This window comes from Topomyia yanbarensis, chromosome 3 (genome assembly GCF_030247195.1).
Source record: "Topomyia yanbarensis strain Yona2022 chromosome 3, ASM3024719v1, whole genome shotgun sequence".
Classification (NCBI taxonomy): Eukaryota; Metazoa; Arthropoda; class Insecta; order Diptera; family Culicidae; genus Topomyia; species Topomyia yanbarensis.
In genome coordinates, this window is record NC_080672.1 from 63,594,646 (window position 1) to 63,621,056 (window position 26,411).

The following is a 26,411-nucleotide window of genomic DNA, read 5'->3' on the forward strand; positions in this document are numbered from 1 at the left end:
ATCCTGGAACCAAATGTGGAGACTCCCAAGTTCGGCACCAACGGACTGGAGTGTGTGGAGTTGCAGCAGACTATGGCGCGTATTTATCTGTGAGGAGAGGCGTACCGCAGTGTTTCCTAGGAGGGGATGCTACCGCTAGCAACGTTGCTCAGTGGCGAAAGGGTCTGCGTTACAAGGCTGCTTGGTCCGATCAATGTTCCCTTTGTGATCGATGAAAACGTGGAGCTAATGATATATAGGCGATATGTTTCACTACAACATGGATGCATGTTCACAAATTGGCGGAATTCGGTCCACTAACCGAGTAATTTTTAATCGGTTCCAAAGATAGACAATATTTATGCAGCCAAGTTTTTTAGGAAATCATGAATATGATGTGCGTTTCGCCGAAGGATTTAAATGTTTTATTACCTTGTTTTTACATTTTTTTGGAGCACTATGTGTATCTTATCTTAGGACACAGTCTCCTAACAGGTGATAGTACTTTTGTCATTATACGAGAGAACAACGATTTCTACTTTGTGGATCTACAACCAGCGGTAAAAAATACTCCAGCTCCGATACGTACTGTCCTTTAAGTAGAATTTACTACTTTGTCAATCAGGACAACGTCTAGGGAAATATTCTAAAAGAGAACCGGGTGTTCCTGACACAGCTAGATGTGAACAAATCAGCCTACTGGAGACCGCTATTCAATCGATCTCATGAAGCTCCCACTAGGGTTGTGGTACCGGTAATACCGGTACCGAAAATCCCGGGAATACCGACCCATTTTTGGTACCGTAATACCGGTACTGAACAAAAGCCAGTACCGGTATTTTCGGTACTATACAATTTTTTATGACAAATATCGGTCTGCCAGATAACGTTTAATTATATTAATTTGCCTTCTAGATAAATCGTTGAGATGACACCTGTGTGTGGGAATGAGGTCATCATAATAATTCTAGAAGTTAGTTTTATTAGCGACATTCTGATTGGTTTCCATTATTGACTGGGTGGCGCGTAATAAGACTATGGTCTAAGTCATGTCTGCTGTATTTGATTTGCTCTTAAACCTTTATCTATAAAAGAACGAACAGCGATTTAGTAGCTAACAGTTTTAGACTTGGTGAACCGCTTCAAATGGGGCGATTTGTAATTATTGGTGATCGGAAAATTCAGCAAAACTCCATAGTTTACAGGAAAGCAAGGAGCCTTGATATGCATTAGAGAATAGTAGGCAAAGACATAAAGGTCGAAACCAATTTTCAGAAAAGCAAGAAAGGAAATGCGATTGACCTGCTCGGATTTACTGCGATTCTCGCTTTGATTTACTGTTGTTAATAGGGTTTCATACATTTACCATCTGTTCAAGACGACGAAAGTCGCACCACTTAGCAGTAATTGATTTCAAAGTGGTCTAGATTTCGAAATAAAAGAAGGTGCCCTTTACGAAAAACATCCTCTGTGAAATGAGTCTTGCCATTCCGAAGCAATTAAAAACAATAAACATGTTTTTTTGATCAGCACAAATCAATCATCTGAGAATAAGATAATCAGTTTGAGCATTCAATTTCAGTTTGAAGCTTTTTTCGAATTTTTTAAAAAAATATTCCAGTACCGGTACTGAGGGCTTCAGTACCGTAGTACCAGTTCTCGCCAAAAAGGGTCGGTGCTGCGAACGCTACCCACCGGTTGTATTCACGATGGAATTTACTTGTACAAAAGTGCACTGAATGTATGAGATTTGTTAAAAACTTTTGAAAAAAAGATTGTTAAGAAGATTGCAATTTGGAGAACGCACCGTGAAATTTCGAGCCACATCTTTCCATTTTAAGAACTATATTTGCTCCACGGATAACATTTCCGAACACAACGTGTTTACTATCCAGTCAATCGGTTCTAAAAATATACCGTTAAAATTGACGCTCGGAGTGATATATGTGGCATCTCAATTACTTTTCCGGACACATATAAACAACTGGGAACCATTCATATTAGGACCGGAATTAGCCATCGACAGTACTCCAAACCCAAAGTGTTTTAAATTAAAACTTTCATCGACAAACTTTTTTCCGAATATAGATTTTCCACCCATTCCATTGTTTGCAGCAAAATCCCCACCTTGGCACATCTAAAACGGAAAATTGGCATTTTTTTGATGCACTACCAGAACAAAAAAAACTTGCAAACTCCGGAATAATCCTATGAAACGTAGACCCTTTATAGTCACAACCTTGCTCCCCAGCGCACAATGCTCAAAAATTTTCCACCGTCTTCGGCACAATATCTGCCCTGAGGGACATTATAATGCTTTCCACGGCATTGCTGCCTACTCGAATACACCGGATTTCGTTTTTTCTCTTCCGGTGCGCCATCGGCTGAGTGGCCTCGATACTTCCTGCTCACCTCGAAAGCCATCAACGTACTTCATCTGCTCCATTGTAAATTCTTATTTAATCCGCCCAAGACCCCAAGTATTCTTTGACTGCGTTCGCCCTCTTCTATGTTGGTACCTGTGATCGATCGTGACAGTCGAACATATTCCACATCATTCCAAGTCATTAACGTCCAGTTCTATAGCTTCTTGTCCTGTCTCATCAGGTTGCGTCAAAATTATTCTAATCTGTGAACCTGCAACTTCTTTCTTTATGTGGTAGATCATCTCCAGGAATCGCTTTTAGTTTGCATAGAGTTCCATCTAGGTGTCCGTGCTCTTAGTCTTAGTCTAAGCTCCTACTGTACGAACCGTGAATCACGAAAAAGCAGAACGTTTGGAATATCATTCATAACCGTTTTCTCCATTAGCTTGGACACTTGGTCGGTGTTAAGTCAGACTGGACTAAGTCGCAAAATATCAAAAAATTGTGATAATGATAGCACTGGATAAAGAATTTTTTCTGCTACATTCAACTTTTGCCAGATTTGCAGCAATAAACAAGAATGATGGCAAAAATTAATTTCCAATTACAATATAAAGTATGCTGCAATTCAAACTTTAAACTTGTTTTTCTCTAAATCAATATATTGTCACTTAGTCCGGTCTGCGTAACTCCGACCAGTTCGCTCTCAGCAGGACTTATTCATTACCAGCCATCGAAGTTTAGTCTTTGGTCGTGGTTGCCGAACGAACCATCGCAGATCCGGATCGCAAGAATCTGGGGGATTTGTGTAATCCTCTATTTTCTTCACAGTTATTTCCTCCAAACCTTATGACACTGTTGCTATAATCTGTATTTTTCGTAATTTTGTAGTTTTATTGCGAACGAAAATCTGTTAGTTTACACTGTACATCAGGTCAAGGAAAAGCAGTTTTGATTAAAGTTAACAATTAACATAAGGAGCAAATAATTATTTATAATCCTTTGCGCAGCGAATGCCTGCTCAGCTTTATACTCGTCGAAAGCCTCTACGAGGACAGCCCGCTTGATCTTGCTACATCTTACGAAGTAAGATAGCTCATTTAGAATTTTATCCATTGTATTGCTCCAAGGGGGCCTCCGCAGATCATTGTTCTCGACAGTTTCACCGGCTGTCCGACGGTTCCGTACAAATCGCTCAATTGGACCCACAGTACGATGTACGGGTGATTGGTGGTTAGTTTGCACCGCTTCTCCTTCTATCGCTATATTGTAGCACAATATGTATCTGCTTCGTCAGCGGAACCACTCACAGGAGCAATGGTACTCACCCAGCCCAGGTGGTACTTTTATATCGCCGTTAGTAGTGTGCTGATGAAAAAATTTGTATCCTTAATGTCGGCCAGCAATAGCATAAGGTTGAACAGGTAAGTGAAGGGTTTCTATCAAGCCTACCTGGAGTAAATGCGGCTACCTGTAGCTTGCGTTTTCGGCAGTTATTCTTAAACGACACAGCATTGGTTCAAATATACTCATGTGTTCCGAGCTAAATGCTTCAATTCCCTGCGGCATGTCATCGTTTAGTTGAACGCACAGCACAATTCCTAGACGTGCCTTTTTGTGAAAAGGTCTCCCGTGATATTTGGTTGCAGTGGAAAGAGCTTCCCCGCTAAACGCTTTTTGTCTAGTAAGTACTATGGTTTCACTATACCGTCGATTTTTACCACCGGCGCAACCATCGCTCGCTGTCACTTGATTGCTAATGTTCACCGAACCGGTCGTATTGAGCTCGTCATCATGCCCCACGTGATCGGCTAGAGTGAGTCGGTTTTCGAATGAGATGGAAAGATTTTTCAATACACCTCGATGAAAGCTGCCATTCTGACTTCGTCTGAGTCGTCTAAACTTGTGCAATTCAGAAGCTGCGGAATATCAATACTGGTATCTAAACTAAGTCTTCGAAAACACTCGAAATCATTAGAAATTGATGCTAGACTGTTTCAGTGCGATGGCGTGGTTGACTTGATGAAAACGCCCAAGGATCCGTTCCACCATACCCTGAGTCAAGGTCACTGTTGGTTGAAAGTCTCAGATCTGCCAGATGCTCCAAATGCGCAAACTCGATTGGCAGTGGTGGCCTTTGTCTGTGGTTGTACGTCGAAGTGGACGAAGTAACAGTAAACGACCGTAGCGACGTTGTATCTATGGAGCTAAGATCACTTTCCGACGTATGTCGGCCGTTGTATAGTCCACTCTGACCGATACTTGGCAGTTCAGCGCCCAAGTAGGTGAAAGTGGATACTTTTTTACTGCTGTTGCTGCTACTGTTGGTTGCATGCTGTGCCGGCATAGGAAACACGTAAGCATACTTAATGGCTTTTCGAGTTTTCAATTAATGTACCTTCAAACTGCTGTCCTGGAATACTATCGGTGCAGAACCAAAAATCATTTCAGTCATCGACGTGGTATCACTTTTGGTTTAGCTGTTGTGCTGATATAAAATTTTGCGATGATAAAATTTCCCACGCTGTTGGATCGCTCTGTGGCTTTGTATTGCGGTACTGCAAGTGGACGTTGTTGCTGCATTGTATTCGCCGGAAATTTTCTCGACCGCACTGGAATCAAACAGTAGTTTACGACCTCCGATGTCACATTCGCGGACAAGAACACGAACCTGTTCAGCGGTGAAAGTTGATTCTTCTGAGGTATATTTCTCTGTTGCTGAACTAGCGCTGCGCTTCTTGGTACACTATAGTTCAAAACAGCTTATTGAATAATGCAATATTATAGTCAACTGATTTACTATCCTCTCTTCTTGTTTGTTTTCTTATGTGGTTTTTATGTGTTATGTGTTTGTTTGTGTTATGTTATGTGTTTTGGTTGGTCAAAATGTATGAACTGACAGCGGTTGGGGTTAGAACCCGACTCAGTTTCAGGTTCAAGCAAAAACGCTATTACTGTGTCGAACAAACGACCCAAAGACGATGTTTTAAATATAAAGGCACGCGGACAGATAAACTCTCGACAAACATATGATTACGGCCTAAAAGCCAACTGTCAAAATCCACTTTGAATGGAAATTCCAGACAAACCGTTACTAGTCGAACACAGTTCACAACAGTTTATGAAAGAGAAAACTTTTCTCTTTCGTTTATTATCAACATCTGTGATTGGCGTGTAACGGTTTGTCCGGAATTTCCATTCAAAGTGGATTTTGACAGTTGGCTTTTAGGCCGTAATCATATGTTTGTCGAGAACTATTCTCACTGAATGGCTGATAAAACAATCGAAAAATATTTTTTGAAATTTTAGGACAACATACGTCGTTTACCATGAGATTAAAATTGAGGTTGTCCCATCTAGCTACTATAGTTTGCAAATGTCACTTTGTGTCGCTTGTAATGCGAAATTCGCGCCGGTGTGGGCACACATGCGAATCGCACTGTCGCAGGAAGCGCGACGAAATCGCTAAGCGAAATTTTCGCAGTCGCTGCGACATAATCGCGTCAGTGTGGGGGAACCTTAATTCATTTTTCCCCGCCTTCTTTCGGAATTGAGCGAGATTATCTTCGGAGTTGTTTTACGTGTGGGCCAGCAGGCCAGAGTAGGGTATTGTGTTTGGATTAATAACTGTTTTTAGTTCGGCATGGAGCAAATCTTAACTGCTAATATTATGGTTTCAATAGAGATCAGTTTGAAAAGGTTTGATTAAGTGATGATAAAAGTATATTAAACATTCAGAGTTTGATTATATAAATTGGAGTGGCCGTTTAAAATAACACCCAGGTTCATGTGGATAATAGCAAAAAAAGAACACGATTGTTTGGATTCAATTAAAGACTATGAAAAAGCAAAACATTGTACCGACAGTCCGTTTGCAAAACGTTCGCCTTCTGCCTTAATAGACCTCTTGTCAGATTCTTAGCATATAGGACAATTCCAAGGATAGTTCTTCGATTCTACTAAGACTGAAAATCTATACTGCATGTGGCTCGATCATGTATGAATCATTGATTATGAGTATAAAAAATTCTCTGAGTAGCTATAACAAATCCCAGTTCACAAATCTCAGAAATAACGAAAGATTAAAAATGACTCCATTTCAAAGCCATCGACAGTTTGCCCCGATAGGAGAAAACTCAATTCAACATCACCGCTTTGATTCTCCATCGGGGAACGGGGTCAATCCCTCGCCGAACCAATTACATCGAATAGGACAGTGTATGCCCCGTCCCTTTGCCTAGCCAAGCTAATCGGAGCCAGGACAAAAGTAAAACGTCCTTCACTAGCCGCATGCCATTGCCATTGTAAATCCGAAGGCCACCGCCGCCGTCGTAGTCGTCGGTTGGCCGGACCCATGACCCCCGGTTGCAGTCGGATTATAGAACGTTATCGTTTTCGCGCACCATTCGCTCGTTGATGCTTTGACTCCAGTGGGTGACAGCAAAAAAAAAGAACCACTCAGGTCCGATTTGCATGATGCCTTCGCGCGGTATGACTAAGCTGACAAAATTCAGAGAGAACCGTGAATGTGGAAAGAAACCAATTCACCCGCGAAATGGGAGCTGATTTGGGTCGAAAAATCTGCGCTTTTTTATGTCCTCATTCTACGGGGTATGGGCAATTTCGAAGGCGGTAAAAAGTGCCACTGTGCGCGGTTTTTTTTAAAAACTTTATTCTGCCGGCCAGCCAACAAGCTGGTCGCAAAGTGTGGCTTAATCGACTTAATCTAATTGACTGCCGCAATTGTTACGACGCCAGATTGGACACCTAGCGGTGTGTGAAATTACAATTTTATTTATGAGAGATAATCATAAACTCTTGATTCTTTAGTAACGAAACGCTCTGTGGGAAACGAACTGAAGGTAGATAAAGAGTGTAAAAGTTTTTGGTGCATGAAAACCATGTGTTCCTGAATTTGCTATGTTTACAGGAACAGTCGCAGTTTTACGTCATGGATAAAGGATTACAATAATTAATTATGTGTTGGACACTGCGAAACTTTATAAGAATTATTGCGCTTCAACACAAAACCAAAAATTAGCCGAAGTTTAAAGCCCCTAATAACCCGTGGTGAAGCATTTTTTTGAAAAAAAAATTGGAACGAGGTTTCACAGTTTAAAACCGAAGTTTGTATGGAGAACTAGGGATGTTTATTAGGAAAGATTTCAACGAAAATGGCCATCTTCAATTTTCGCATGAAATCGTATATCATATATCGCTTATTGCATCGAAAATGGAACCTATCTCGGGAAATTCATCCCGAGTATTTGACTTTTATGAGAAAATGCGTACACCCTTCATATAAAAATACAGGGGAAACGATTGCACGTATTTAAACTGACTGTAAAGTACGCTATCGTGTTCGTTTTGCCTTAATATATCTTTTTGTGTGTATCTATTTTTATTAGGGACCATCCTTAAATGACGTAGCATTTTTTGAGAGATTTTTAACACTCCCCTCCCCCCATCGTAGTATTTCATCACAAACCTCTAAATACTCATCCTGGTAATGACGTAGCTTGACGGTAACTTCCCCCCGCCTTGTCCCCGCAAAAAAAAATAAAAACCATGTTAGTTATTCCCCTTTAAAAAAGCTACGTAGCATGACATGACCCCCTACACCCTGTCGTCACAAATCATCACAAAATACAAAACTCCTCCCTCCCCCATATAATGCTACGTCATTTATGGATGGTCCCTTACTGGCTACACAACTTGGACGAACGTTGAATGCGGGCTACCGTTAAATTTTGTGTTTCTAACGTAAAAAAGTCCAAAGATTCTGTAGAACGTAGCAGAATTGTTTGTATAAAATATTTAATTCGTTTTACCCAATTTCCCCCCAAATGTTGGGTTTGTAGTTTAACTCGGAAGCAGGCGTAATGCGGCTGATTAAATGTACTGTTTCTTATGCAAAACAGTTCAAGGAGTCGATTGTAGATAGATAGAATGACGATGATGTGTGAACCCGTTTTACCCCGATTCTTCTTAAAACTATAAACAAAAAGCAAACATGGCAATATATTTCGGAAAGGGGCTGAATGCGGTTAATCAATAATTGTATCGCTTGTGTTAAAAAGTCTAGAGAATCAACTACAAACAGTCAGAAGGTTGGCATGAAATGTGTGAACCCGTTTTACTCCTATTCTCCCCAAGATTCAAGTTTGAAGTCAAACCCGGTTTTACATTTCGAGAAGAGACTAAATGCGGCTGAACCGAAGTAGTAATTCTTATTCTAAAAAGTTTGGGAAATCAAATGAACATTAGACTGACCGCACTAGAAGTATGTGCTCGTTTTACCCCAATCCTTCGCATAACTCAAGTTTGAATTAGGTTGATTTTTTGTGTTTCGAATTCATCTCGTCAGTAACTAGCACTATGGGATAAGTCGGTTGCTTAAATGTTCACATATGTCGTGTGAACTGTTTGGATTTTTTTTGTTATGTCTAACTAGTGCTAATTTGAGTACACACCTTTGTAGGGGTATGAGGTGGGACCATCATCATCAACTAGTTTAGATACATAGTCTAACTAGAAACCCAGATGGTGCTAGTTACTGACGATATGAATTCGAAACACAAAAAATCAAACTTAATTTAAATTAGCTTTTGTGCCCTTAATGCGCAAATTGGTTTAATCCAACTTTTCCCTCTTGGCAATCGAAGTGCATAATGTCATGTTTGAAGTTAATCCTGGTTCTATATATCAAAGAAAGGCTGAATGCAGGCAGTATTTTTATGTAAAAAAAGTCAGCAAGTCGATTGAATATAATTGAATGTACGCATTAAACATGTTTTACACCAATTCTTTTCATAACTCAAATGTTCACATTTAAGTTAAATCTGGTTCCACATTTCAGAAAGAGGCTAATCGCGACTGATAAATTGTACTGATTCTTATATGAAGAAGTCCGAGAAACGATTGAAGACAGTTGCAATGACCGCACGAAACGTGAACCCGTTTTACCCCAATTCATCCCATATTTCGTGTTATACCTCATTCTACATTTCGGAGGCCGTCTGAACGCGGCTGATCAAAAGTAGTATGTTTTACGTATAAAAGTTCAGCGAATCGATTGCAAATGAGTAGAATAATCGCCTGGAAGTGCGAAATCGTTTTACCCTAAAACTTCCCATTGTTGTGTACAACTTTTAGTACAACAGTATTATTATAAATATGAGCTACACACATTTAGTGTGTAGTCAACAGTAAAAGTAAATAAAACTTTTGGCAGCTGGGAGAAGTGCCTCTCAGTCTGTTACAACATTCAACCCATACACTTCGGTATTTTTTAATAAGTGATATTAAAGAATGTTCCCCTCCATCATATTTAGTGTTTGAGTTTCGGATAGTTGCAGAGTGGTTCCGGAATTAATCCTTCCTGGCCAGATCAAGAGGCCACCTGGAAACTTCACCAATCTCGGACGCGATAAGTGGTGACGAGGCCAATCGGTAGCGGCGTTTCAGTTCCCGTTGGAAGTATACGAGTCGGAAGGCTTGGAAGCAGGGCGGACTTTTTATAATTGTAAGTAATTATCGAAAAGAACGGAAAGAAAAGTGAAATTAGTATTCCTTTGTGTGAAAACCGACGCTTTCGGTAATAATTGTGCGGAAAAGCCATTTTGTTTTTTATTTCAGTCGCGTCATTTTTTTCCTATTGTTAGAAGGACGGCTTCTGAGAGCAGTGTGGCCAGTTTTTTATGCTGATATTTTTCATTTAAAAAGATTCAATAAAAGCTTTTTTTTTTATTTGTTTTAATAATTTATATTATAACAGACACTGAAAAAAACTGTGTTTGAAATATTCTAATGTTCTTTTGTGTTTTGCCTTTCTCATATAAAGAAAGGCTATGCAATCACTGTAAAAATCGACTTTTTAACCGAGGCCCGGTGGGCCGAGTGTCATACACCATTCGATTCAGTTCGTCGAGATCGGCAATTGTCTGTGTGTGTGTATGTGTGTGTATGTGTGTGTATGTGTGTGTGTGTATGTGTGTGTCATTTAAACTCACACAATTTTCTCAGAGATGGCTGAACCGATTTTCGCAAACTTAGTTTCATCTGAAAGGTATAACGCTCCCATCAGCTGCTATTGGATTTTTAGATAATCCGACTTCCGGTTCCGGAGTTACGGGTTGAAGAGTGCGGTCACACAGCAAATTCCCATATAAACTGGTACCACCATGATGTTCAAATGATGTAAAACATATTAAAATTGATGTAACATTACTCTAGTTTGCGGGTCTGGATCACTAATGATCAATCAAAGCAGCTTTGACCACATTGGCCACCTATGACGGTTCATGACGCCCCCGGGGAACCCGCCAAGTTCCTAAGCTAATATCACACCCATTCCCCAAAGAATTCTCTACCGATTTTTACAAACTTGATTTCAAATGAAAGATACAGTAATACCATTGACTGCTGCTGATTTTAATTCGGTTCTGACTCTTGCTTCCGGAGTTACAGAGGTGTTAGTAAGGATACACTGGAATTACTCATATAAATCGGTACAATCGTAATACATGAGAGGCTAAAATGGTCACCAAATTACTTCTAATCGCAGATCTAGATCACTGATTGCCAATCAAACATTCTTTGAATATATTTTCCACTATCGACGATTCCGGAAGTCCGGAATTCCGGGCATATTCCACAATTAAAGTCACATCGGTTCTTCGGTGATGACTGAACCGATTTTCTCAAACCAAGTCTCAAATGGAAGGCAAAATATGCAGATGAGTATTGCGTCGGCGCCCCTCCCCCCCTCCGCCTTGCCCTTACACCTCCCTCCTTCATCATTCCCCTCCCCTTGGACCACCCTCACCCTCCACTTTCAAACCCATTCCACCCACATTTCAAAATATAATCACATGAAGATAACATTGAACTCATGCTGATTAAGCTAATTAAATATTATTCTTTTGCCTTTCTCATATAGAAAGGTTATGTAATTGCTCCAAAAACCGACTTTCTAACCGAGGCCCGGAGGGCCGAGTCTCATGTAACATTCGACTCAGTTCGCCGAGATCGCAAAGTATATGTGTGTATGTTTTTTTAGAGAGCGGTAAAAATTTTTTCAGGAAAACCCTGAGTGAGGAAAAATGTACAAAAACCCCAATGTCTCATGTGTGTATGTGTGTGTGTATGTGTGTATGTATGTATGTATGTATGTATGTATGTATGTATGTATGTATGTATGTATCTATGTATGTATGTATGTATGTATGTATGTATGTATGTATGTATGTACGTATGTGTGTGTGTATGTGCGGATTTGTTAACAAAATGTCCAACGTGCCATTTGAGCCAATATATTCTGATTCCTGATTGACTAACTTGATTTTAAATGAAAGGTCCATCAGCTGCTGTTGAATTTTGTGTGGATCCGAGTTCTGGTTCCTGAATTACAGGGTGATACGTACGATCACGCAGCAAATCCCGATTCTAACGAATTCGGCGATGAATGTAAAAAGGTGAAATTTTTTTCCAAAATGTAAACACAACTGTTGAATTTGTAGATCTAGGTCACCAACAGTCATTCAAAGTCTCTTTGGCCACACTGGCCACCATCGACGGATCCGGAAGCATCCAAATTCAGAATAACGGTTATATTGGTTTCTCGAAAATGGCTAGACCGATTTGATCAACTTAGTCTCAAATAAAAGGTGTTGCGTCCCCGGAAACTGATATTAAATTCCATCTCCATCCGACTTCCGGCTCCGGAGTTACGGGTAGTGGAGTGCGATCACATAGAAAACTCCGATTCAAACCGATACCGCGATGAATGCAAAAAGGTGCTCTTATATATATATATATATATATATATATATATATATATATATATATATATATATATATATATATATATATATATATATATATATATATATATATATATATATATATATATATATATATATATATATATATATATATATATATATATATATATATATATATATATATATATATATATATATATATATATATATATATATATATATATATATATATATATATATATATATATATATATATATATACTTACCAAGTGTAATAAGACTGAAAGACATTTCCATAATGTTATATTGTACGAACCAGCTATTAAATCATAGTTTGGAGAAATGAGAAAGGCACAATTGCACCTCTAGGTGGATTAAAACAGGTTTTTTTTACGCAACTAGGATTTATTCCCGGCGAACTCGCTGGCCGTTCAACGTGCGGACAAGAGGTGGACCCGGAAACCGATAAACTGTCGGTGAATACGGTAATTGTAGGATTTCTGCGGTGAGTTGTTTGTTTTGCTATTAATTTATTTTTTCATTAGTGTGAAAATTTGTAATTTTAATTCCACATTAGGATTTTTTATTGACAAGATAAAATGGCGAACGTTTTCGCTACCATTGAACCGTATCGCACTGGTACGTCCTTTGCTAATTGGGCAGCACGGCTTAAATATTTCTTTGTCGTAAATAAAATTGATAAAGCTGGCGATAAAAAGGCTCATTTTATTACGATGGGAGGGCCAGTAATTTTTTCTCAGCTCAAAATAATTGTATCCTACTGGAAATTTTGACGATATTCCATATGAGTAATTAATTTCCAAGCTAAGTGCTAGATTAGATAGAACTGAATCAGATATGATTCAACGTCTAAGATTCAATACCCGTAACCAGCAGCCGAACAGGCCCGTAGCTAGGATTTTGTTTCGGGAGGGGCTTAAAAATTATTGCATAAATGTATTAATTCTGATGACTTGAGATATTTACTGGAAACTGAACGTAATTATGAAAAGTTCTTAGCGAAAACAATTCCAAGTTAGAAATTTCTCTAGTTACAAAAATGAATATTCAAGAGTTCAAAGTATTTAGGGCTGCTTGAAAATACTACGCATTCTAGACTACACCGTTTACAAGATGTAGAAGACGCTAAATTGGAATGAGTAGAAAATAATCCAAAAGCCCGAAACTTTCCACGCATTTGCTAATCAGGAGAACGAAACCAACCTCAAGGTTGTCTCCATGGATAGGAATATATCAGTGTGAAATCCAAGTTTACCGTTACAAAGAATGTCCGAACAAAGTGAATGTCGAAATTTGCTTCAAATCTTCTGATAAGGCAGGGGATTTGTAGATGCGGAAAATAGGTTCAACTCCTATTTTCATGATCAGGCATCTTGTTACTATTACTAGTTCTGTGACTTTATCCGAAGTTTGCTTCTGATAAAATGCTTTATGAAATTTTCAATTTAAATGATACTGAACATGTCGTAATCATAACAATCCTGAGAAAAACACATGTTGTTTCATTTGACTCTCGTGGGGATTGAGTTAAAGACTATCTTCGGCAATATTATCAGGCAACTGAGAATAACTATCTATTTATCTATTTAAGTTGATTCTTTTTAGGTACTTTTTATATAACTGGACTTACAAATTAAAAATAATGTAGACTGATTTTCCTAGATCCCTGAAACTATAGTAAAAGTCAAAATGTAAAGTGAGTGCAAAAAACTACTGATTTCACTACAATGCAAGAATAAGAACCTTATCTCTATTGACTTTCAGCAATCTTGCAAAACCGTTGGAACTTGACAAGACTACCTAGATTAAGTAAATATTATATTTAAACAATTGAAGGTTTTATTTCGGAATTCATGATTTAATCTACTAATAGGAACTACCCAGAATTTAATCTAGCTGAGCGAAACTGTTCAGAACTTGTTCACTAATCGAAAGAAAATTGCTTAGCACTGATTAGTAAATGCTTCTAATTTACGTAAAATATCGTAAATATAACATTGATGACACGACCACAATAACTAGAAACTATAAACATAGGTGAGTTTAATAATTTCAGCATCCTTGCTTCCGACACATGGAAGAGAACACATCGCACTTACCGAATTTGCTTTGTTTTAGAGTTATCTGTTTTTAAATTACAGCAAATTATCCGTTTCCTGTCAAACTATTGCAAAAAATTTTGTCAATTCGTTAAATAAATGTGTGGACACTAATCTGCTCAATAATTGGTGTGTTTCTGAATAAAAATAATTAGCTCTTGATTTTTTTACAATCATCGTCAAGATTGGAGGAGATGTATGACTTCTTGAAGAAAACTGTAATGTTTGTCTGATTACAGGCTTGTTTTACCACTATTTGGGAAAAAGTTTCAATTAAAATTGTTGCACCTAACGCATCAAAGTTGTACGGATAACGAAGACGAAATGAGAAGGTCAGAGCGCAATTCCGAAAGCACTCGTGTTGAGTGAATAAAAAAGATCGAAGAGTGATCTTGAATCGATTTCGATTGGTTGATTTTTTTCCTCTCTTTTCTCTCTTATTTAAGATTATTTCTCTCATTTTATTCCATGACGAGCAAAAACAGAACGAAAGACTGTCACATACTGAAGACATCAAATCGAAACACTTATCCCAATTTATTGGCTTATAGATTCAATCAGTCCCAACATTTTAGTCGCTCTTCGTGATTGCCTATTGTTTTACCACTTTTTGACCCGTTCAGTTTTAAAAGAAGTTTCTTTTACACGTTTGTTGCAGATATCACGGATTTACGGATAACAGTTTATTAGTACGGAACGAATTCCTCGTAATAGTGAAATGAAGCGTCAATAAAAATGGGCACATATGTAATTTTTTACATTCATGAAAAAAATCAGGGAAAAAGTTATTAGCAAACAAATGCGGAAAGAAAAATCGGCCAATCAAGCCCATGGCTGGGGTAGGTTGGCCGAGTTTGGTAAAATAAGATAAACACGTCAAATGTATCAGTGGAAAACTTTTAATTCAAAAAAACATCGTTTTTTCGTATAAATAAAATCCACTGTTTACTTTTTAGTCTTTTTAACCTTTTTGAACTTAGTTTTGGCAGCTTTAGTGAACTTTTTACCAGCTTTCGCTGATTTTTTTCCTCCGCCAGCGTACGATTACGTTTGATTTCATTTTTCTGCTCCTCCAATACAGCTTTTATTGGGGAATCGGTTAAAATTTGAGTCGATCGGCGTTTACGACCTTGCCACTTCTTCGAATCAGATAGTGCACTCGCCTTGGGAAGAGGTCTGACGTCTTCAGAGAGGCTTACATCTGTAGCAGATTCTATGCTAATGGACGAGTTTTGTTCGAGGTTGGGTCGATCTGTGACAAATCCTGCCAGAAACTCCTCAGGAGGAAAAATTTCAGGATTGAAGCGGCACAGACACAGGTGCCGGAGACTTTGAAACCTGCTAGGCATTTAATGCATAAAATATCAGAATCAACTTCTTTATAAACAATTTCCGACTTTTAATGATTCTAATCTCTTATTTCTATTTGGTAATAATTTTAAATTATTTTTATTACTTATTTCTCGTGTATATTTTTCTTTATAACCATCAATATTAGCATAACATCAAATTTTGTTTTGAAAAAGGATGGCATTTCACAAATATCAAAGTGCACATTACTCTACACTAAATTTACAACTCGGCCAACTAGCCCCGCACAGAACTCGGCCAACCTACCCCAATGTATATTTTCGATAACAATCACGATTTACAAAAACAAATATAAGGGTACACTGGTAACCGTTATACTATTTTGTTGGGTTTTGAATACCCTTTCCAGCAGTACCAAGTTATTGGAAATCGGATGTAAATTGATTCACGTTACGCATATTATTTTTCAGAAACAGAAATTTACTCACCAGTGCCGCCGAAAAAAGAATAAACGTGCTCCTGTACAAACGACAGCACCAAAACACCTGAAATTACGTCGGTACATTGGTGACCTAATACCCCACCAAAATCACTATAGATGTCGCTACTGCGCATAATAGCCTTTTCATAAAAGGCACTCGGTCAACCTGCCCCTTCGGCCACCCAGCTCCGGTCACCTCTATTGCGTTAAAATGACGCGAAACAAAAACTGCCTTCTCGGATGAATAGTTCTCAGAAAAATTGAAATATTTTTTGTGTGGCACAGTACAAAGTACAGAGTGCACAGTGTGCATTGACCTAACACAGAAATTCAAAATTTGTGCAATTGAAAAACTTATCATTTAAAAATAACAAGCGGGGTCGTGGGTCTTTTATATATTTCCTTATGTAAACAATAGAAATAATATAACTAGTTTAAATGGTTGTCCGGCAGATATCGCGCAAGCGCTTAGCCATTGCACGTGGAAACCTGTTTACGAGGCGAGGAAATATTTTTTCCTCACCAACTAGGTTTTGGGAGGGGAGAATGTTCACTTCTATCTTGCTATTGAACATTTGCGTGTCATCATGGTATTGCTGCCTTTATGTTCGCGAATATCTGATTTCTTCCTTGCTTCTCGCCCTCAATAATTGCCCTTCCGAATGGATTCCATTTCCCCCAAAAGTGACATTAATCTGCGAGTAAGCGGTATCCGATCTTGTAGCAGAACATTGATTTTCTCATCGTCCGTATATGGGAGGATCATAATTATAGCATTATCACACACAACCATGTGTTTTAAGTTGTTCGAAATGAATGGTTTCGTCTGGGCTAATTTGTTGAGCGGTAAATACCTGACATGGTAGAACTCGATAAAGGCGGCTTCCGGAAGTCTAACCTCCATTTACACCTTCAGGAAATGTTCCACATTATGAATGTTCGGTCCTATGCGAATCATCAATAATTTTATAATCATCGTATTTGGCTGGAGCACCACTTGTTGCTGCTGTTACTCACTGATCTCGGCAGATTACTACAGCTCACTGAATTTCATGACCATTGCCTTTGGTTGTTTCGAAATAGCCTTCTTCAACTTTTTCTCAATAATTTGTTCATGCCAAATGAGCAACAACCGGTTTTTAAAATTTATTTTTGAAAAATTTCGGGAGGGGCTTTAGCCCCCTAGCCCCCCCTCTGGCTACGTGCCTGAGCCGAACGAATCTTTAAAAGATTATACATTATCGCTCAGACTGCAAGCAGAATTTTATGGTTTCGGTGAACACAAAGACCTGGCCATTTTGGACAGGATTGTGGCTGGTGTAGGGGATAATGAGCTTAGAAAAAAATTACTGAGCGAAGATAAACTGACTCTTGCCTTAGCAGAGAAAATTGTTGAAACTTGGGAGATGGCTACAACCAATTAAAAACCATTTTCGGATAAGGAAGATATTTTTTCAATGAAAACTCCTAGCAATGGGCAGAGGTCAAATTTTACAAAGAATAAGGAATTTGCATCGTCGATTCGAGGATGCAAGAGATCGGACGCCGGTGAAGGATCGGTTGGGCTATAAAAATTTTGATTTTACCCGTAACAAAAGAGTTCGGTTCAACAATGCTAGGAAGTATTAAGATGTACAACCAGCGGAAGAGAGAAAAAGGGGTTACGATCAGCCAAGGTTGGATTTGCGTATTTGTGGCTTCTGTGGGAATCGAGGTCACGTTGCGAGGAAATGCTACAAGAAGAAATATCAACAAAGGCATCCCGTAAATCTGGTGGACGTTCCCGGTAGCAGCAAGGACAATATTTCTGACCTTCTCGCGCGCTTGAGAACCAGAGATTCGGACGGCGATTCCGATTCAGGTGAATTGTCCTGCATGCATGTGTCCTCTTTGAATAAAATTAACAGTCCTTGTTTCGTGTATGTGAAAATTGATGGTAAAAAAGTACAAATGGAGGTCGATTGTGGAGCTTCTGTCTCGGTAATGAACAGAAAACGATATTTCTCTCTTTTTTCTAAATCATTAAGTAAATCTACCACCAAACTTATAGTAGTTAATGGATCTGAGCTACAATTGTTAGGTGAGGTAGAGGTTTTAGTGGAGTTTAAGGGTAAAATAGCAAAATTAAAGATTTTGATAATTAACAGTGAAAACAGTTTCTTCCAAAATTATTACTTGAATATTTAATAAACTAGTCAGCAACAAACTTTTTTTTTCTTTTGAAAGGTGGTGTCTTGAAGCAATTTATAAAAGAAGTCCAGAGCTTCTGGATAGTAGAAAGTATAACTCGCAATTACCCCACCAGGCGGCGCTAGTGCTAATGCAAATATTCCACACATGTTTAAATAATTCTACATCTCAACATCGTGATTAGATAGAGTAGTACAGTCTTCAGCAAAGTTGCTCGAAGACTATCCAACGGTAACAGATTAGTTTGGAATACTCTCACTATACGGCGCTAGTGAGCGTAGAAACTTTCAACATATGCTAGATTATGATATATCTCAAAAGTCTAATAACTTGGAAAAATGGTGTTTTCGGCAAAGTTCCCGCGGAGATCAAAGGCTACTAGATTATGGATAGATTATGCGGGGCTAGTGAGCGCAGAAACTTTTAGGATCTGCCAAATTATGATACATCTCAAGAGTGTAACTTAGAAAGATGGTGTTTTCGGCAAAGTTCTTGAGGAAATCAAGGGCTGCTGGATTATAGACAGACTTAATTGGAATGGACCCGCCAGGCGGCGCTAGTGAGCTTTTTTCAAATTTTATTTCTCGAGATCAGGATAATTTGTATGAGTGAAATCTTTGGCAAAATTCATCGACAGGTTGAGTTTTATCTTACTGTGATCAGATTAGTTCAGAACTCACTCATTGCTAGGGAGAATACAACTTCTACTACGTAGTAGCTTAAGTTAAAAGTTTGATCATTCATGAAAATGGTGTTATCAGATTAACGTGGATTTCAGTTACTAGGTGGCATTAGAGAGAAAATTTTTTTTTTACGAATTTTAGCACCTCAAAATCATGACAGTTTAGAAGAAGGCTTTCTTCAGTGTAATTTATTGGTAGTTCTAGAGCTGTCTGATGATGGCAGATTGGTTTTGAATACTCTCATAATCCGTCAGAGAATGGGTTGATGAATCCGTTTGAGGCTACTTCAGAAATTTAAATAAAATTTACAAGAATCAGAAGAGTAAATAATCTATTCACTTCTACACTTCTGAGATAATTCATAATCTACCGTATGCTGAAAGCTTCCACGCCCACTAACACTGCATAGTGAGAGTATACCAAACTCATCGGTCACCATTGGGTAGTGCTTGACCTATCAAACAATTTTGTTGAAGACACCACTTTTCTAAACTGCCTTAATATTGAAATGATGAAATTGAAAAAAATGCGTGCTTACTAGTGTCACCCAGAACACATGCTTACTCGCGTAACCTAGTAATTACCAGAATTTAAAAAATGATCTACAATATTCTGAAAGTTTTATCCTCTTTCGCGCCACCTAATGGATGAGTTCTAAACTAATCTGTTCACCGCAGAACTCGACATACCGATGAATATTACCAAAGACATCACCGTTGCAAATTATCATGATCTCGAGATACAGAATATAATATATACTTGCTCACTATCGTAACCTTGCGAGTTCATTCTAATTTAATCTATCCATGATCGAGTAGTCCTTGAGCCCTTCAGGAATTTTGCCGAAAGCGCAATCATTAGACATTTGAGATATATCACAATCTACCACATGCTGAAAGCATGAACGCTCACTAGCGCAGCATAGTGAGGGTATTCTAAACTAATCTGTTACCGTTGGGTAATCGTCGACCACTCGAGAAACTTTGTTGAAGACACCATCCTTCTAAACTACCTTTATGTTAAGATGCAGAAATTGAAAGGAAAAATTCGTGCTCACTAGTGTCACCTAGGAAATATATCTATAATGTTGAGAAAGTTGCATTCTCATTAGCGACGCCTAGTGGGCAAGTTTAGAACTAATTTGTTCGCCTTAGGACTGAGCCCGACCTGTCTATAAATATTGCCAAAGACACCACCCTTCCAAATGATCATTATCTCGAGGTACAGGATATGAAAGATAATGCTCACTAGCGCCAACTGGCAGGTCCATTCAACTTTAATCTATCTATAATCGAGTAGCCTTTGACATCCACAAGAACTTTGAAGAAAACACCATCTTTCTAAGTTATTAGACTTTTGAGATATATCATTATCTACTACATGCTGAAAGCTTCTACGCTCACTAGCGCCGCATAGTGAGCGTATTCTAAACTAATCTGTTACTGTTGGGTAATCGTCGACCATTCGAGAAACTTTGTTGAAGACGCCACCCTTCTAAACTGCCTTTATGTTGATATGTAGAAATTGAAAGGAAAAATGCGTGCTCACTAGTGTCACCTAGCGGGTAAAATCGAAATTTTTCTATATATATATATATATATATATATATATATATATATATATATATATATATATATATATATATATATATATATATATATATATATATATATATATATATATATATATATATATATATATATATATATATATATATATATATATATATATATATATATATATATATATATATATTGTGGTGCTATTGTTGCACGAAGCAAAAGAAAACAAGAAAAGCTGAGCTATACTGAAACTGTATTTATAAAACATGTGGTAAATTTAAATTTGGGACATTCGGTTTCCATTCCGAAAGTAAACAATAAAATCAAAACGCAAGCGCATTGTAATGCGTGCCAAATGTGTTTTTGCCAAATGTGGCGTGATTCAATTATGATTAATTATGATTTGAACTGGAATTATTTATTATGATGTGAATTGGATTTTGTTCACGTTACACATAGGAAGTGGCGAAGGGACCAGCAGTACGCGTCGTAGACCCGGGAAGCCAGTGAACCGGACGTCAGGCTCCACCGGAATCGCCGGACCGACCTAGGTAGGGTACCAGGTAGCTCGAGACTAGGCTAGATCGACCGTCGGGGATTAGACCGAGTAGACCGCGTCGAATAGCTAGCAATCGTTCGTCGGGGCGCCGCTCCACCCGGAATCGCTGGATGGACCTCAGTACCTACTGGTTGGCCCATTTGTGCAGGCTAGGTCCACCGCAGCGGACTAAATCAAGTAGATCGGGACGAAGCCGGGAGCTAAATGGCTCACAGAAACGAGCATCGGTATCGAAGGAAATAAAACGCTCGGCTTCGGGAGAACCTCTCTCGAGGAGGAATTCTTCGTTGGAGTAAGCTAGATCCACCGTCGGTGACTAGGCCGAGCAGTTCGTGTACAAGATTAAAGTAAAGGCGGGAGCTGAATGGCTCATCGGGAAAGTTGAGCGAAATGGAACGAGAGAGGAACCAAAGGGCCTAAAGGAGCTGGGGCGCTAAATGGCACCGGACAGGGAGCCGAAGGAATCAAGAAGTTGTGGCGCCAAATCCAAAGAAGGATCGGAGAAGAACTTCCTTCTCCGGGGACCTCTTTTTCGGCATAAGCTAGATTCACCGCTGAGGACTAGAAGCGACGAGACACCACCAGTCGCTCTACCGGAATTGACGAACTGACCTCGACGCTTGGCTGGTTGGTTCGCTTTCAGGAGAACTTCTCTCACCGGGGAATTTCCCCGCCGAGCAGGCTAGGTCTACGGTCGGGACTAGACCGAGTAGTTCGCGAACAAGTCGGAAGCTCAACGAGTCAATGGTGCTTCATGGTTTGACAATTGAGTTGCTGTGCTGAATGGAATAAGGGAGCCGAAGGGCTCGATAAATTAGACGATCTGAAGTTTGTCGCCCAGATTGTTTTCGCAGGGAGTGAGCCCTAAGTTTCGACCCACAGCCAGCTTTCCGACCGCCATGCAGAAATTGTCAGTCTATGTGTATGGTAGAGAACGGGTGGTGTGTCGAGTTGGAAGTTAAAGGGCGAACACGAAATTATTGCGACACCGAAAATGTCATGTCAATTTTCTTATAATGTTTAAAATCAAACAAAAATTTTAGGGTAGTTTTATACATATATTTACTTCAAAAATCAAAAGAAAAGTTAATCGATGGAGCCTTGAGTGTAAAATTGACCGCATTTTGGCTTGATGCCCTCCATCAAAGTCTTTACAGTGTCATCCGGTACCAGTTTCTCAGTTTTTTCCATTTTCTTAACATGTCCTTCTCGTCTTTGACTGTCTTCTTGCTCTTCCGAAGTTCCCGCTTCATCATTGCCCAGTACTGCTCCACCGGGCGCAGCTCCGGACAGTTTGGCGGATTCATGTCCTTTGGAACAAAATGGACAGAATTGGCCTCATACCACTCCAGGACACTTTTAGAATAGTGACATGATGCCAAATCTGGCCAAAATAGCGTAGCTTCGTTGTGCTACTGCAAGAACGGCAAAAGGCGCTTCTCGAGGCACTCAGATTTGTAGATCTCGCCATTTACTGTGCCCTTTGTCGCGAAATGCGCACTCCTCAGTCCGTAAGAGCAGATGGCCTGCCAAATGAGATATTTGGAGGCGAACTTCGACATTTTCTTCTTCTTAAATTTGTCGTCCACATAGAACTTACTCTTGCCGGTGAAAAACTCCAACCCCGGAATTTGCCTAAAATCGGCTTTTATATACGTTTCGTCGTCCATCACACAGCAGCCATATTTTGTCAGCATCTTCTCGTAGAGCTTCCGTGCCCGAGTTTTAGCCGTCGATTGTTGCTGCTCATCGCGGTTTGGGAAGTTCTGTACTTTGTATGTATGTAGTCCACCTCTCTTCTTTGCATTCTGGACGTAGCTCTGCGACATGCCGATCTTTTGAACCAAATCACGGCTTGAGACGTTGGGATTTGCTTTAATCATCCGCTTCACCTTTCCCTCCGTCTTTTTGTTCTCCGGTTCCGGTTTTCTTCCAGCTCCTTTACCGTGGTCCAACGTCAACCGCTCCTGGAACCGCTTCAACACTCTGGAGACGGTTGAATGGTGAATGTTCAACATTTTTCCCAACTGCCGGTGCGACAGGTCAGGAAATTCCAGGTGTTTGGAAAGAATTTGTTCTCTCGACTCGCGTTGGTTCACCATTTTCGTTGAATCGAAAAACACGACTTCGAGTTTGACAGCATGTAAACAATACACATCAATGAGAAAGTGTGCAAAAATTGGTTGATTTTTACCCAGTGGTAAAAAAGTTATGCCCTGTTGAATGTGTCGCAATAATTTCGTGTTCGCCCTTTATCCTGAAAATATCGCTAAATTTGAAAAATATTTTTAAATACGACAGATGGGATTTTACTTTGTTCCGCAAAAATACGTGATTCGACACCTCAAACAACTTTGTGGAAGATCCCAAGAACGTAGGAGGATGACTAAAACAATGATCACGAAAAAGCTAATTTTAAGGGGTCTTCCATATAGCATGTTCCATAACTCGAAAACTATTAAAGTTAGCTATATAGCGTCTTCAGCGATTTCTTTTTAGTAACATTTTTTACAGCTTTGTTGAAGACAAAAACATTCTATCTTCATTAGTTCAGAAAATAAATAAATATCACTTATAGGTAAATTAATCACTGAACAATATATTTCTGAGGATGCGCAATCTTTACAGCAAGAATTTCTCTGAACAAACTATAAACTTAAAGTTAACGGCTTAAACTGTATTCATTTTGAACACGAAAAGAACGTTTTAAAACACTGAGCTTTGGTGTAAAACAAAAACTACAAAAGTTTTGAAAATAAAACCGTAATGGAAAGTATAAAATTATATATTTTTCTAAAATGTGTTGTTCTACAACTTCATCGAAGACAACCGTTAAAAAGTTCAATTTTAAATGTTGTTAAAATTAGAACCACCCTTGCTTTTGTTTAAACGAAAAGAAGCGCCTTGAAACAATTTTCCTAAATATATTGTAAGTCTAAGTTTTTAGTTAAAATTCTTGCTAAATTTACATTCTGGACCATTGTGCATTGGCATTACGCACAATGCGAGGAAATTTACAATTTTTTTCAACTTCATATTCGGATAAAGCATCGAATGAGGTGCTACAATCAATTGGATTTTCGAGTGGAGAAGTTACCCTTTTTCGTGTATTTTTAATATTTGGCACACGGCCTTTCTGGGTTTCTTTTGGGCTGAATTATTCTTGAAAAATGTTTTAGTTCTGAGAAAGACTGTTGCTGTTGAAAAACTTTGAAAAACTCTAAGAAAACCAGGAGCTACGCAGATTTGTGACCAGATCGATCGAAGGTTCAAGGTGGACTGATAAACTTTTACTTTGTGAATTATTGAAAATGAACGTTTTCGCGTGATTTGATGTACTTTAATATTTTTTTAGCCTAAAGAATATAGCAATAGTACAACACAGTGAATTTGATCGTAAATTGGACTTCCAACGTGAGGCTAATAATGCATTAAATTTGACAATTGAAAAAATATGTACCAAAAGCAATCAAATATATTTAAAAAATCAAAAAATATTTTGTGAAAATTCCGAGGATGACATGACATGGGTTCATTCCGTTTAATAACATGAGCTACTGGATCTTCTGTTGTGAAATACGGTTTTATTTATATTTGTAAGTCTTTATGGCATGTTGTAAGCCAGAAGCAGCAACGCAAAATTTAAATATAATGTAACGTTGAATTCATCAAAGTGCGTTAACGATAAACGAGGAAACCTTAGTAAATATTGCCGCAGTTGAATTCAACGGAAGAGTTATAGATTCAATAATATCGCGTTGAAATGAAGCCGTAGAAATTTATCGTATGAAAAACTCTGGTTGCGAAATCCGTCGCAACACTGTTCGGTGCGATAAATTTCAAACTTATTTTATGAAACATGATCCAGAATCAGATCCCCCAAAAGTTTCCCAATCACTCACTGCAAGGGCAGCGTAGTTGTTCGCAACCCATTGAAACCTAAACCGCATTTGATCTGAAAATGATAAATGAAAACTCATTAATTAAAACGTAAAAATATCGACTCTAATTAATTGGAACATGCTTTGCACCCGAACAGTGAAATCGAACCACATGTCTCGTGAGGGATGCGGGAGGTGAGAGTTCGTTAATTAATTGAAATGAAATCTGTCCGGGTCAATTATCGAATTCACGAGTGGCTGCTCACAATCTGTGCGCGCTTCATTCGTTCTGAACAAGTTGAATTAGCATATGCTCCCGAACGAGTTCGTTGCTACCCACGCTGATATAAAATCGATATGTTGCAAACAAATGCTGGCTTCATTTTTACTTTTCACAATTATGCTACCGAAAGCTGTTAGTTCACACATGAAATAAGATAATGTTATATGTTTATTACATCCCCATCCGTCGACTGCTAATTTGAATTCACGATCTCCAACGGGCTCGGCAGTCAGATCCCAATCCATGCACCGGTTGCCCAGCTGGGCCTACTGTTTGGTTGCCCTGGCCAATTAGTCCACACGCTTCTGTCTTCGTTAGGTAGTAATGGTACCTAGAAGAGTGGGGGGGGGGGACAAACCACAAATCAAGGAATCGTGACTAGGTTCTAATCGCATCCCTACAATCTCTCAGCGTAGACTCCTCATATGCTGCGCCACCGAGCACCGTACGATCAAGGAGGGTGGAAACAAACGCACTCACGAATACTTCTCGGACGTCTCTATCGCGTTCTGTTCTGGCCAGGACAGGCAATCGATTACCTGGGCTCGCTGATACACTCGGAGACTAAGCAGCACCAGCAGCAAAGCAGTGGGCTTGCAGTTAGAAACCGCACATCTTGATTGCATGCTATTAATACAATCAAAGTAGTTGTTACACATCACTTCAATTTCAGTTGTACAAATGACTGCTGGCGGCGGACAGTGCTGTGATTGGTTGGCTGCTGGAATGAAACGGTACCGCTGCAGTTCCGGAGATTTTATCGATGACACTGAACGAGTTAATTTATTGTTGTGAATGTAGATTTCTTGCGAGCGGTTCGGAAGAAACTTTGACGGGATAGGCTTCGGTAGCTTAATGGAAGCTGCAAGAAATAGAAGTTTAACCATTTCACAGAATAGTAGGTATTTGACCGAAAAAGCAGGCCGAAATTTAAAATTTTAAAAACCGTTATCAAGGGAATTATGCTTTATCATAATATTCTCTAGTAATTTCTGCAGTAGTTGGCACCAATGTTGCGTGTATTTACTAAGGTTTGGCAATACTGTTAGCTGTCAAAGGTAGAGGTTTTTTTTAATTCTGCTTGGCCGATTCAAAGTAACGCGTGGAAACAGAATCTTCAGACATTGGCGATTCGAATTGTCCCGGGCAGGGCCGGCGAAACACTTTTTTCCTGAGTGGGTGGTAAGATTCGGAGTGATTTCTACTAGTGG

At 39.0% G+C, this 26,411-nt stretch overlaps 1 pseudogene; it reads right to left on the bottom strand.

The window, feature by feature from the left end:
- Positions 1–3,061: 3,061 nt before the first annotated feature.
- Positions 3,062–26,087, bottom strand: LOC131686965 (uncharacterized; annotated as a pseudogene).
- Between the last annotated feature and the right edge of the window lie 324 nt (positions 26,088–26,411).